A 15,361-nucleotide genomic window follows, 5' to 3' on the forward strand; every position below is an offset into this window, starting at 1 on the left:
ATAATTTATTACAGATTAGATGCTATATCGTGTTCTTACATGTGACTAGTCACACTCAAATGTATTACGAATATGAGACACACGTTTTTATACTGGTAATGCAGGGTTCTGTGCATAATAAATATGTAATTCGCAATATTGTTCTTTAGCATGTTTCTGGCTGGAAACTAGGTCCTTCCAAGTGCTCTATATATTGCAAATAAACAGGAAATGAAAAAGAAGTTTAAAAAAAACATAGTTGGAGTGCACATGATAAAGCAGGCACCATTTTCATTGTTTCGATAAATGCAACATAAGGTGGTTTGCACACTGTTTTCTCTTGGAGGAGGGTAGCATGAAAGTGTTATTAAAATGGTGTTCCTGTGCTGCAAATCTATTAATTGTTGGTGAATAACATTTTGAACACGATCTGCTGAACGTCTGTAATTTTCTCTATTGCATCATAATCCATTTTGTGTCAGTATGTGTTGAAGTGTCAAAATGACTTAATCATAATGCCCTAGAAAGGTTCATATTCTGTCTTTAATCGCCTTAAATGCAATATGGCGAGGCACAATTTCATGCACACACAGACTTTCCTTGATGCACAAATTAGTCAACCTTGATACTCATTTGGTTCTCCATTTCTTCATAATTACAGTGGCTGTGCTTATGATTCAGTCAGGTGCTATTTGTAGCAATTAGCGCGAACTAGCTTTGCAAATGTAAATGGAAAGGAAAGTAGATTTTGGTATGGACAACCTCAATTATAGCAACCTTTTTGAGGAGGGTAATAAGAATTATCAAAACGTTTGGAGGCTATATTTTAATTTATTAATATTTTAAAGTGGTTTTAATAAAAGAGGTGCAAAATGAATTACTATTAAAACAATACACTTCACCGAAACATATAAAATACATAAGACGAAAAACAGAATTATAAAAAAGTTACATAGTAACTGATTAATAAAAGTACTACAACAAATGATTTGCTGCTCTATAAAATTAATGCGCTCCAGTTGTTTCAAAATCATGATATTCTATTATACACCAGGCACCTACTGACAAATAGGTATCTTGAAATATTCTCCCCAAAAAACAACCTCAGAGCAAACACAACTGCTTACCAAGTAAAATGTAATGTCATTTTGTAGAAACAGCTGTCGGAACTGTTCTCTGACAAAGGGGAAATGATATACAAATCAACAAGATGTGTCCCATTGTTCTATGCCGTTTCCAATAAACCAGGAAAAGAACTTTAATCCAGGGGCCCGCTGACGCAAACATGCATGAGGAGGTGAGAAAACATGAAAACATGTGCAACTATTCTGTGGAACCAGAAGCAATTTGTATCCTGTTTTCATGCAATGATTTTGTAGTTTGGTGTCGAAGTGGCCATGGAAGATTATAGTTCGATGCTGTACAAAAGCTGTGAAAAAGGATATCCTTCCTTCCCTTGTCTCTTATCATACACTAGTTACCAGAACTTAACTTGCTTGCTAAAGCACAGCTCTCAGAATCGGTGTAGAGCAGTGACAGGTGAGATAGGGCTTTTTCTGACGACATGCACATGTTACATACAGGTAAGGCCTAATTGTATGACAACATTAACACACCAACTCTTAAGATTGGGCATTTGAAAGGCCTAGGGCCCAAGAAACTAATGCTCTGAATAGATTTAATAAAAGTGTATGCAAGATCACCATCTTATTTTATAAAAGGATTGACATCACTTGTGGTAACATAAATTTCAGAAATGCAGCAAAGAGGAAAAGTCCATCCTGCTGGCCAGAAAGCTACACATGGTGGGCAACATGACAAGTTCATCTGGTACAGGGCTAATGTGGAAGGAAGCATGTTCTGATACAATTGCGTACACTTTGGATAGGTCCTTGTTATAGGCAGTGATGCAGGTGCAAGAGACTGCACAACAGCTTCTGGTACTCTTTCCATAGAGAATCATCAAAGTAAAAGGTATAACGATACCTAATTATTTGGAAGTAGCAGACAAAGATTGGCTGCCTTGGGAAAATGCCAGAGAGCAAACATCCAACTGCAGGCCTGGAGCCGTTTTAAGGGCATGCAGGTACAATACATGACTTGGTATAAGATAGCAAGGCAAAATACTAATCGTTCAGCCAATACTGTAACTATGAGGCTGATAGTAACATAGCAATTGGCATAGGTAGAGGTTGAACCAATTATTGCAGATACTAACGATGTATGATATAAAATGCTATGGGTTTTCTAACATTCATATTATTCCATATTATGGCTGCTGAGATTACAATAATTTTTCTTATTCTGATATCCAAAATTTGTGTGCTGATTGTATATAATAATTACCCAGTAATTGTAAACCACCAATTGTGGTGTATATATCTGCTGCTTCAGAGATCCGGGTGAGGGTCAATGCTTCTCCAAATAACCCATGCAGATAAGACCTTCTCTGGCAGAGATGTCTGACTCTTAACATTCTGGCTCTAGATGCGCCCCACTCCTCATAGAGAAGAGTGATAGACACCTATTTTTGCTCTTTTTTCCCCTGTTCTCCAAAGGATGGTGATAAGCACAATCCCTTCGGGTTGAGGAAATCTTTGCGGCATGCCCTTCGATTGTGGGGGGTTCACAACGGAAGAGTGGGATCTACATAGGTACATTAGAGCCTGGTCTCTGTGAGATTTTCAAGATATCCATGTAGGATAGAATTTTAAACAAGCATTTGCAATGCAACAGGTCTCGCATTTGCTTGAGGTGGAGCTATTGGCTTTGCAATTGCATAACTAGACTTTTCTTGCCACATAAATTGGTAAACCCTGCTGCATAATTACAGTGGCCCTGCACATAAGTAAAGCACTTCCATTTACCTTCCTTTTAAGAAAACATTGGTAAATGCATTAGGTGTCGCCTATGTGATTAATAAGCTTTTTTTTGTCGTAAGTGTAGGTTGGCGAATAGTTGTGCAGTACAAGTTATTGAAACTCTGTTCTAGTGTCATGTCTTGCTTTTTAAGAAAGGCAATTTATTAGTCGAATGAAAAAGCACTCTTGAAACTTACACAATGTAGTAATCACACACCACCACTCCACCCAAACTAACCGGCCACCAGTCCACACATTCACACAGTCAAATAAAGCACAAAACCAATGTAGCTTACCCGTTTTTAGCAAAATTATTTGCGTTTTGTAGTGTTTGTTTTTCAAACGAGGAGGTGTGAGGCGGGCAAGAGCTTCCCACCATACAGTACATAATCAAGTCTGTTTTCGGCACCGTAGCTTAAGACGAAAAAATACTCTAAAAGTTGCCCTTTATTATTAATATATGTCAATAGTGCAGCGCTGCATGCTGACAGCTGTTTTGGAGTGCATAGCACGCATCATTAATGCTGCATTAGCTGTCTTTAGGTGAAGCTTTGCTTGTTTAAAGGAAAACCACTCTTGTGAGTGTTCCTTTGCTGTTAGCTACAATAATAGTATAATTATTTCACTATCCTACAGTAAATTATATTTTCCAATAAGCCCCCGCTCCAAAAAAATGTAAGTGGCGATTTACCACAAAAAACTACGAAATTTAAGAAAAAAACTGAGTCTCTGTGCAAAGATTCACATACATTAAAAAAATAGCACCATATTTACATGGAAAAAACACACACATATGCTAACCTTAACAGCAATAACCATCTTAACAATTAGGATAATGTCCTCTTTTACATAGCATAGCTCTCGCCTTTCTTAACCAACGTACAAAGTAGTCAACCTTCTTGTGGGACTTCAGACTACTTGTTGCATCTCTTTTTTTTACAAAAATATACAGTGAAAGCCTATTACAAAGTGCAGACAGGCTAAACATGGCCTAAAGGCTTTTACATACACAGTTGCCTTTGAAGCCAACTGCTGAACCATTTTAATCCACACACATCATCACAGGTAAATCCTTTGAAGCTTTCTTTAGAAAACAGATAGATATGCTGAATCAAAGAGAGAATTTGCGTAGGTGTGAAGATTATCGTTCTCGTAAGCAGCATGTGTTTTTTTTAAAGGCATGCCAATATTTGTAGGTAAATGTTCCCAACAGCAAAATACACACATGGGTGGCCCTCACCAGTAGCAAAGCTAGAGGGAGGAGGGAATGTATGGGGGTGGGAGACCGAAATATCACCACCTCTATGGCCCACACCACCGCAGCTGGGATGGCTAAAGCTGAGTCGGCAGGCCGTTTGTGACAAAAAACAACTTTCTTCTGGACTGTAAACTCAGTTCAGACGGGAATTAGCCTAGCTGTAAAGTTTCTGTTTATGTAGTTAGTGCACAGCACCTAAGTACATCCAGCAGTGCCACGTGTCTTCTGTGATCAGACAAGGATAAAAAAAAAAAACACAAACATGAAATAGAATAATATCCATAGAAGTAGCATAGCTAAAGTATGTTTCTTCAAAAATGTTTGATAACCTGTAAAAGCAACTTTTTGGACTAATGTTGCACACAGTAAGTAAGTAAGTTTATTGATACGGTTAATTAAAACCATCACAATTCCAAAAATGCATAATATAAATACTTTGCCTATTCAATATTTATAAAAAACATAAAAGCTTATTTAGACTAAAACATATCATGATTAAAGAGTTGTGCTATCTAAAATGTTCTCCACTAATTCCAACCTTGATCTTGAACTTAACTTTAGGATTTTCTTGATCCCTTGCGAACACAATAATAGTAAATTAGTGAAGCCGAGTGAGAATCCTACGTTATGGCCCTTGAACACTCGGCTTCGACTTTGTTCACTAATTCTTTCTGGGCCTGTACCATGAATGTAGACCCTCGGCAAGAAAACAGGATCGAAAGTCCGCTAAGCCAGCTAATGATAGCCGGTCTGCATGAGCGTAAGTTCAGTGTCTTAAAAATGTTTTTCAAATATAATGTCCTGCGGCTTAGCAAAGCCGGGCACGCACAAAAAATGTGTTCTAATGACTCTTTTCTGTACCCACACAGTCGACAGGAGTGTGTCAGGTCCTGCTGTTCCCATGAAGGGACCATATGCTTCGTTTCCATCAGCCCAAAGCGAAAAAGCATGAACCGATGTTTCAGTGACTGGTTGAAGGTTGCTGCTAGATATTCCTGTGCCCGTAAAGTTTTGTATGATGTTATTATGGTCCAGGCATGCTGTCTGCTTGCCAATTTCTGTTTGTCAGAAATGAAATATTTCTTCTTAGTGACTGCATTTGCCTTCCGAAAGAACTCCTTTTTGTCCGGGTTCCGGTCCCAGGCTTCTAGCAGCCCTAGTACATTAATGCAGTTGTTTAAGTGATGACCCCAGGTGCTTTTGTCATTATGACGCTGTTGCTCCACAATTTCCATCCAACATAGGTTGTTTAAAGTACCAGACTCAGCTGCACACATCCTCCAGCATAGTTTAATGAAGGCACATCTATTCTGATATTCATAGTTTTTCAGACCCAATTCCAAACGGACCTGAGCTGGAGATGCTGATCGTGGTATCCGAAAAACTGTTTTGTAGGCCTTCGTCTGGACTTGATTGAGAAAAACTGCTTCCTTCCCCAGCATGATTTCGGCGCCATAGGTGATGGTGGGCATTAGTCGCGCTGCCATGGTAGCAAGCAGGTGAGTGTATGAAGGACAGCTCAGTTTTTGTTTTAATACTTTAAAACCGTAGGTCAGTGAGAGGGCTTTTGCTTGAGCGACAGAAAGCTGCGGTTTAAAAGTCAAGAGACGGTCCATAGTGAATCCCAAGTATTAATATGTGGGTGCAACCTCCACCCGGGATCCGTTTATAAACCATGAAGCAGATTTAAACTTCCTGTCGACTAGGTGGACAACCTTAGTTTTACTCAAATTCAATTCTAGGCCTTGCATTGTTATCTATGTGTAAAATGCGTTGATGCTATGCTGTAGCCCAACAGGTGTTTGGCTGAGTAAAACAATGTCGTCTGCGTACTGTAGCCATGCAATTCCTTTCTTGGCCAAGACTGGCGGGTGGCTATTTACAGGAGCTAGAGCCTCGGCTAAATCTGCAAGATATAAGTTAAACAGTGTGGGGCCCAATACACAACATTGTTTAAGTCCTTTTGCTGTTGATGTTCTGTTGGTGAGGTGGCTGCCCTCTCTGATTTTTACTTGCGCCCAAGTACCTGTGTACAAGTCCATCATTGCGCCGAGAAAGCTGCATGGTAAGCCCCAACTTTTCAGTTTCTCCCATAGGCGGTTTCTTGGTACACAATCAAAAGCTGCCTTTAAATCAATGAAGCAGGCAAGTAGCCTTTTTTTCTTAAGCCTGGCTTTATTTCCCAGCAAAGCCAGGGTTGCCAGGTTAGTGGAAGCGCCCATGCCAGCTCTAAAGCCTGTCTGCACACAGTATGGTTCGGACGTAGTTGCACCATGCAATATGCCCACATTTATGACACAGACTCTTACCTAGGCATACAACTCCATCCCCTTTGTACGCTGGGTTGCAGGCCCATACTCAGTTGCCAGGGGCAGCTCTCTTACATGCTGTGTAGGCACATCAGACCTCCGTTATTATCTTCATAAGCATCTATCGTGACAAAAGCAATATAAGTGCTGCTCTCAACAGAGAGATGGGAGGGGAGTCTGTGATTTTTTCCCTGCCTTATACACTCAAACAGTGGCAAATAGAGCCCTGCGTAAATTGACAGATGGAAGCTATCCTGGTGTGGGAAGAAAGACAAATAGAGAGGAGAAAGGGCAAGAGTAATGTGCAATGGGGAAGGGGTGACTGGTGAGTGTAAACAGAGGGGTGCCGGCCATTTGTTTTATATAGACGGTCGCAATCTGAAGGTATCTGAGCATTTTAAGCATGAGCACAAGCAGGACACATGCCAGAAACATAAATGAAAGGGAAAGTGGTGCAGGAAGCCGGGAGCTCCGTGCCTGTCTTCATATGCCTTTATTTGTCTGACTTGTTCAAACGTGAAGGGATATTTTCAGGGAAGCTTGTGTATTCCTCTCAAGAGCCAGAGCATGAGGGCAGAAGTGTGTGGCCAAAACAAATGTCGGGACATGGGAGGAGGAGGTAGGATCGGAATGCTGCAATAAAACGCAGGCATCTACCAGCCTAAAACACCCACAGTGAAAAGGCAATAACAAAGAATTGCCAAAGTAGTCCGTCACAGCAACAGATAAAGAAACCATTGTGTAATAATACATTAGTTGGACATTGCTCTGAAACAGAAAAAGGAGGGAATAAAATGTAGAACTGACCACTAGCGAGCAAGAATTTTTAAAGGACACTGCAACCAACAAATGAAATCATTTTAAGCCATAAGAAGTATACTAAAAGTATACAGGAGGTAGAATGCTTACGGGCATGGCAAGTGACATTGCAAGTGGAATCACAGGAAGTAATATTACAACCCATGACCTCTCTTGAACTCGCCTCACAAGCAGATGCAACAGATCTTCAGATCTCAATATATGTTTAGCAGGCCTATTATGACCACATTCCAATAGTTAACAAATTAGACTTTGCGTCAGAGGTGTGTCAAAAAAAGTGACACAACCTCAACGCATATTCTGGACCTCAACTTTTACATTTAATTTTTAAAATTTTGCCAAAATGAAATTGGCAAGAAGGAGTAAATCTGATCTGCTTAAATGGTAGCAAAGTTAGCATTTTAAAATATATCATGGTGTTAAGGTACTTGCTGCAGAGATCTGTGTGTGCCAACTAAATCTCAGAATAATATAGGTAAGATAACTCTGGAGGTTAACGTATTTGCTGGAGAAATCCATGTCTTGACTAGTCCCAGTTTCAAATCAAAGTAACAGAGGGTTAATATGTCTCCTGCAACGCACATTCTGTAACACGCAAATAACAGAGTTTTATTTTATGTAAATGGTTAAGTGGGTAACTGCCTTTAGCACAAAGATCTTTTTGTTACTTGCAGTTCATAAATTATATGTCACAGTGAGATATAAACGACTGACCCCTGCACCTTGTGAACCTCACTGTGTTATGTAACATGTTATACATTGATTCACACACATATGATTCATTGTCACTGTATAATATGTACATGTGATGTCAAACGTTCTGACACCCTGCATTGGGATGAGTAGTGTTATAGCAAAAAGAAATATACAAAGTAGAACAACACATCTGACATTCTTACAGTGCATGCACATCTTTGACCAACAGGGACTGAACAAAGTCAAAAGCATGCGGCGCTCAGCCTCTATTTCAGCTGGGAAGACCGCAGAACAACTTAAGACCATACCCGTGCATCACAAGCGAAGAGGTGTCCAGGGATGGAGGAGTTTCTGTGCCCAATTCATTCCATATTTGGATCTGCCACAGAGGACCGTCTGGTATTGGGCGATGCGACTTTGCCAGCTGGGTCAAGCCTGTGGGTGGACTGCATTGGGATGGCACAACTTTGCAGGCGAGCGGCTGCCTAGCTGTGACGCAACCCTGTGTGGAGAGGAAACCACCGGTGGTCTGGCAGTCGAAGCGCCTTTAGAGTGAGCAACAGCGCTGCAGAGACGCAGCTCTAAGCAAGTAGAAGTCCTCAGAACACCGATCCCATCCCACCAGGTGTTCTTAAAAGGGAAGCGCAGCCAGAATCATTGAGGACTGCGAAAAGCACTGCAGCAGGGGTGTCATCTCTTTAAACTGGTGAGTCTGCGGGCGAAGGACAAATGAATAAGTGATCAGTAGGGGGAGCGGCCCTGGGCAAAGAAAAACAGCAGTGGGCAAGATTTTTGGCATTTGCCGAGCGCCCAATCGACACTTGAAGGAATCGTTCCCCGTCCCTTCCACGGCCAAATATATGTTTACAATGTAAGCATTTTTTGGGTGAGGTCGATGGCCATAGCAACCCGGCTGGTCGGAGCACGAGCCAGACTGAATAACACAGGGGGAGCGGCCCAGGGCCAATTTATCAATAGCATTGTACTGTTCATTGAGGGAATCAAAGGCCAACCCCTCCCTTGGCCAATTATATATTTTGGACAATGCGCATTAAGAACCCTGGGGCATTTAAAGACTGTATTTTGGTAGATCACGCATAATAAAAGAAGCGGCCCCTGGGGCACTTTTAGGGAAACTTCGTCAGAACCTTGAGCACTGAGGTTTTCAGACCTATCACACAGGGCCAAAGGGAGCAGCACAGTCATGTTGATCTGGGGACAAGGAAGGACCCTCCGCCCTTAAGCACTCAGCATGGGACAGCTCCATCAAGAAGGGCAAGCAACCCAGGCCGCTCAGTGGGAGATCAGAGAAGCCAGAATCGGTTGGGGACAGCCCTGAACAGGGTAACGCGACCCAGGCAGTGTAACAAGGGTATGCCACAGCATACAATAGGGACAGCCACCAAGTGGTGACACGACCTGTGTGTATAGATAGTGGAACCAGTCAGCATGCTGCAGCCCGAAAGCATTGAAGAAACAATAAGGGCAGAGAGGTGAAGTGGCTACTACCCAAAATAAGGAGTGGCTACTTGCACAAATAAGAGGCAGGTATGCCAGCCGAAACAGCACAGGGGAACCCAGTGACAGTTGCGACTGTGAGAAGCTCATTGGGGGTAGGCAAGAAGCAAGCAAATAAGCAGAGGGCCCCAAAAAGCGTTGCCAGCAAGGAGGGCAAAAGAGTGACCAAAAAGAAAAGAGTCGTTGACAAAACCACAGGAGAAAACGCCCAGTGCAAGCAAGAAGCTGCATCACACGGATGGTGAGCAGATAAGCGAGATTGTACAAGCTTGTTTAAAATATTTTGTGGAATTGCTGTTTGCCAACAAAGTGGGGGCAGATGCGCTGGGGGGGGCAACAGGGCAGGAGCAAGCAATTCAGGGACAGCGTCACAAACAGTTGGCACCGAAGGGGCTAGCCAAGGGTCACCATCTCCGAGCATGGCACAGACAGTTCCCACAGAGGCATGGGGCAGCAAACCAGGGGGCAGCACCCAAGGTCAAGATGGGAAAGGACTAGCACCAAAGGCATACACATTGGGGCACCCGTGCACGGTAACAAGGGCAAGAGGGCTAGCGAGTTTAATCCCGTTGGCCGTGAAAGAGTGCATCTGGTGGAAAGAATTTATAAATATATTGAAATTCAGATAGAAGGGTTAGACCTATCCACAGGAAGAGGATAGGAGCGAAAGAGCACAGGTAAAGAAAGAGAGGAATTTTGATAATTGGCCGAGTTATTTTAGAATAATGTCCTTCATCATTGTCGAGAAAGTCCCCCATTGTGCCAAAGACCTGTGGCTGTACAAATCACGAGGCCTATAGGCAATAAGCAGGTGATGCCTGGCTTGACTATACCAAGAGCTTCAGAATAAAGTTGCAAGCGCACCTTGACGTTGAGTGGGACGGGGAAGACGTGTCCAGCTACATACATAAACTGATTGCAGCTAGGGAAACCAGACATGGGGTTGGGAAGCAGGATCATCCCTTTTGGAAGGGACAGTTCAAGGGGTACCAAGAGAAGCAGAATTCCTTTTATAAACAGAAGCACTTTCAAGGTTGCAAAGGGGGGGCATCAGGAAAGGGCCACCTTGCAATATGCTCCAAGTATAAGGACAAGTGCTCAAGAAGCCAGGCATACAAATTTAGGCACATGTGCTCCTCCTGTGGGGGGAGGAGGGGTGAATCACCCAGCAGTCAACTGCAAAAGAAGCAGAAGTGACAAAGACAAAGAAAAGAGAGGTAGGGCAAAGAAGAAGTAACCCGCTGAGTCCCAGGCTAAGGGTCACTTGTGAGAGCCCTCAGCTAGCTCGCTCCCCCCTTAATACATGCAGGTTAAGGTTGCTAGCTAACCGGAATAAAAACAAAGCAGATGGACGGCTGTTATACAATGGATTTGAAAAAGGTTTCAGGATACCAGTGTCAAAGAAAGTCAGGTCAAGGGAAACCAGGAACCTGCACTCAGCCCTACAGCACCCAGGGATTGTGAGCATGAAAATCCTGAAAGAGAAGCAGCAGGGCAGCATAGAAGGACCTTTGGCACTAAAGACACCAGAAGAATTAGTGTTCACCACTAGGGGTGGTTCCCAAGAAGGAGCATCGCAGTATATACTAATCCACTACCTATGATTCCCAGAAGGGGAGTTTGCTGTGGGCCTGGGGGCATTGATGGCGAAGGCAGACATGGAATCCGCTTTCAGCCTATTACCAGTTCACCCCAGTAGTTACCACCTTCTGGGTTTTCGTTTCGAGACCTACTTTGATGAGGCCCTGCCCATGAGGTGCTCCATATAATGCGTATACCTCTAAAAGTTTTCCACTTCTCTGGAATGGACCCTACATGAAAGGCACCCACATTGCGGGAAACTGCACTACCTGGATGACTTTTTATTTTTAGGCAGGCCAAACGATGAGGAGTGCAACTTACTTGGTGCTTTTCAAATGCTTGCAGCAGTATCGGGGGTCCCGCTGGCGGTGGACAAAACAGTAGGCCCTAGCTCAAGAATAGTGTTCTTAGGAATAGAACTGGATCCAGTGGCAGGCACCATGCAGATCCCAGACGATAAAGTACAAGACATCAGGGCCAAGATCAAGGGTTTGATAACGAATCAGAAAGCCACTCGGGGTAAGTTAAAAGAGCTAATTGGCAAGTTGAACTTTGTGGCAAGACTCATCCCGGTTGGGAGAGTTTTCAAGAGAAGACTGACTCAGCTGACCAAGGATTTGAAGAAGAAGCACCACAATGTCAGATTGAGTGTGAGGGCAAAACAGGATTTAGAAATGTGTCTAAAGTTCATAGCAAGCTTCAATGGGGTACTCATATGGAGGGAAGAACGGGTATCTGTTAGAAATGGGGTTTCTGGTTGGCTAGGGTATGCACCTCAGCCAGGCAGAACTTACCCACTCTAGTCAGGGCAAGGGAGTTACACGTCCAAGATAACCCCTGCTCACCCCCTTGGTAGCATGGCACGAGCAGTCAGGCTTAACCCGGAGGCAATGCGTAAAGCGTCTGCACAACACACACATACATGTGACGCAATATTCCCACCACCAAGGAAACACAACACTAGATTATATGAAAATATCCTGTATTGTACACAACGTAATTATCAGACCAACATCACATAACAGTACTATCCTGCTACCTTAGCAGTTGTCAGAACGTTACACATTAGTTACTCTGCAAACTAGCAGTAGTCACACATAACACACAGGTTACTCAGTATTCTGCAACATAAGCAGTAGTCAGGAAACACGTTATCACATTAGCACACTTGTCATAAGAATATCATAAAACGCCCATAGTAGGAACATTAGAAAACCTATGGCAAGTTAAGCAAACATATTAGCAAGTCATGCCCATAAAAGGAACATGTGCACACATATGTAAACACATCATAGGACAGGCAGGCAATATAACATAATTACAAAGTCTGTAAAAAGAACTTTAAATCAACGTTACATTAGTCCGTTTTAAAGTACCTGAAAAATGATGAAAAGGCACCTCCAGTGCCTAAAACGAATAATGGGGCGGCACTTCCAGTGCCTAAACAACCAATGGGGCCCCCGGCGCTCCTCTGCGCAAAACGGGGGCCTCCTGTGCATATTTGGGCCAAAGAGGGGCGGCACGCACCCTCTCAGCGTTCCTGACGGGCCCCTCCTGGGACCCGTAATCACTGGGGGCCCCCCGGGCCTCCACCGGCCCTCCTGTGGGGGCCAAGGTCAGGGAAATCCTGAGGATCTGGAGGGGGGCGCCACGCACCCCCTCCACTCTGCGAACGGGCCCCTCTGGGGGCCCGCAAACTCCTGGGGTCTCCCGGGGCCTCCGCTGGCCCTTGCAGCAGGGGAGACCCCTTTGTGATGGCCTCGGGCCCACGAGGGGGCCCACAAGAGAGTTGGCGGCGGGGGCGAGCCTCCGATGAGGCTGTCTCCCCGGCCGCGCACTGCAAAGCGAGCCCTCCGGGGCTGGAGCAGGGGAGGGAGAGGTGTCCTCCTCTCCCTCCTGCTCCGATGGCAACACCGGCACCAGGTCGGGCCGGCCGGTGCCCCGGGGGCGCTCCTTGGAGCGATCCCTACCCCGGGGGCACCGCTAGGAGCAGGCTTGCTCCTAGTTACTTTGAAAAGGGGTTTCTTGTGCCCCGGGGGCACTGAGCTGAGCGCGATCCTCGCGCTCGGCAATAACTTGAAAACCCGGCTGCGGCGGTGATCCCAAACAGCAGGAGAGCGCTTTTCAGAGCGCTAGCACACATTTTAAATCCCGGGCTGCGGCGGTGATTTCCCTGCACGAAAGAAAAGCGCCTTCAAAGCGCTAGAGCACATCCACAAGCTCGGGCTGCGGCGGTGATTTCTCTGTTAGCAAAAGAAAAGCGCCTTCAAAGCGCAATGGTCCCTCAGCAGCCTCAGTCATCAAAAGAATGCCTCATTCCTCATAAAAGCAGGATCGTAGCAGGGGTCAGGGGCCACAGCACCCTGCCCCTGGGAACAATTAAACAAGAAGGAGCACAGGGCTGGTGGGCCCAGCTACAGGCCAGCACAAGGGGTGCAGATGGTGGCAGTTCCTCCTAGTGACCAGGCAGGTCACAGGTCAGCACAGCAGCAGCAGTCCATGGCGGTTTCCTGGTGAGTCCATTCATCAGCGTTCTGTGTCCAGTTTCAAGTTCCAAGAGTGTTCAAATTGTGGGGAAAATTCCCCTGTACTTATAGTCAGTTCTTACAGTGTTTTACAGTGGTAGGGAGAGGAGGTTCCAGCCAGTTACAACTGGTTCTGGGAGTGCCCCCTCTCTCCTTTCAGCACAGGCTCCAAACATCAGTGGGGGGTTAACGACCCTATTGTGTGAGGCCAGGGCACAGCCTTTACAAATGTAGGTGTGCCCCGCCTCTCCCTTCTCTCAGCCCAGGAAGACTATTCAGTATGTAGATGCACCTCAGTGACACCTCCACCCTCCCTGTGTACAGGCTGTCTGAAAAGTATGCACAAAGCCCCAACTGTCACTCTGCCCAGACGTGGATTGGAGTCAAGCTGCAAAACACCAGAATCATAAGCACAGATAAATGCGCACTTTCTAGAAGTGGCATTTCTGTGATAGTAATAAAAAATACACCCACACCAGTAAGCAGTATTTATTATCACCATCACAACCATACCAAACACGCCTACGCTAGCCCTCATAAATCAGACAATACCCCTACACATAAGGCAGGGCATTTCTAATGCAATCCTATGAGAAGGCAGCACTCACAGCAGTGAGACACCAAGTTAGGCTGTTTGTCACTACCAGGACAGGCCATGCAATATGGCACATGTCCTGCCTTTCTACATACATGGCACCCTGCCCATAGGGCTAGCTAGGGCGTACTTTAGGGGTGACTTACATGTAGTAAAAGGGGAGTTCTGGGCCTGGCAAGTAAATTTAGATGCCAGGTCCCTGTGGCAGAAAACTGCGCACACAGGCCCTGCGCTAGCAGGCCTGAGACAGGTTTGAAAGTCTACTTCAGTGGGTGGCGCAAGCAGCGCTGCAGGCCCACTAGTAGTGTTTAATTTACAGGCCCTGGGTATAGAGATACCACTGTACAAGGGACTTATAGGTAAATTAAATATGCCAATTAGGTATAAGCCAAACATACCAACTTTAGATGGGAGAGCACCTGCACTTTAGCACTGGTCAGCAGTGAAAAAGTGCTCAGAGTCCTAGAGCCAACAGCGAGAGGTCAGAAAAACCAGGAGGAAGGAGGCAAAAAGACTAGGGATGACCATGCGTATGGCCAAAAGTCCAACACAACCCCCTACCAGCCAAAATCCAGGGGAGAACAATCAACACCTTGATGTACTTTCCTGATTGGGGCGATAGAACAAGGACCCAGGCCCACAACAGCAGGGGCATGTTCCAGTTCTACGCCTTCCTGACTCCACTGGGATCTCTCTGTCAATGCATCCCAGGCAGCCTAGACCAACCCACGGGGATTCTCTAGCTGCCAATGGCCAGAACCAGGCCCCAGGCCATCTAGGAGCCTCTGGTCTCTGAAACCATAATGAGTGGGGGGCGGTAGCCCCAGGCGCAAAGCAACCTGTCTCCACTCCATTTCCGATCGGTTCAGGGGCTCTACCCTGCCACTGATCCACAAACCTAGGGTCCGCACCCAGAGGTTCTACAGGGGCTAGAGGCGAGGCTCTCCTCCCTCTACCCCTCCTTCTAGGATCCCGCCCTCCTCTCCTAGGAGGGGTATCATCAGAATCCACACTTGCCAGGGTGCTGGGTACAGCAGCCCTGCACAACTTTCTCGCCAGCCCAGGATCACTACCTGGCGACTGACCACCCAACCTAGGGACGACACCCTTGGGTTGCACCGGGGTCCAGGGCGGGCTTCCCCCTCCCTGAACCCCACTTCCAGAGTCCTGCATCTCCCCACCTCGGGAGAAGCCACCAGAAGTTTCACACGGGGAGGTGA

At 45.4% G+C, this 15,361-nt stretch overlaps 1 long non-coding RNA gene across 1 annotated transcript in view; it reads right to left on the reverse strand.

The window, feature by feature from the left end:
- The window catches only part of LOC138297403 (uncharacterized), a 34,076-nt gene extending 25,312 nt beyond the window's left edge, over nt 1-8,764 (reverse strand). Inside the window, exon 1 of the long non-coding RNA XR_011204079.1 lies at nt 8,231-8,764. This is a non-coding gene — a long non-coding RNA (uncharacterized lncRNA). The remainder of the gene's footprint in view (nt 1-8,230) is intronic.
- Nucleotides 8,765-15,361: the final 6,597 nt, after the last annotated feature.

The sequence above is a fragment of the Pleurodeles waltl genome, chromosome 5 (genome assembly GCF_031143425.1).
Source record: "Pleurodeles waltl isolate 20211129_DDA chromosome 5, aPleWal1.hap1.20221129, whole genome shotgun sequence".
NCBI lineage: Eukaryota > Metazoa > Chordata > Amphibia > Caudata > Salamandridae > Pleurodeles > Pleurodeles waltl.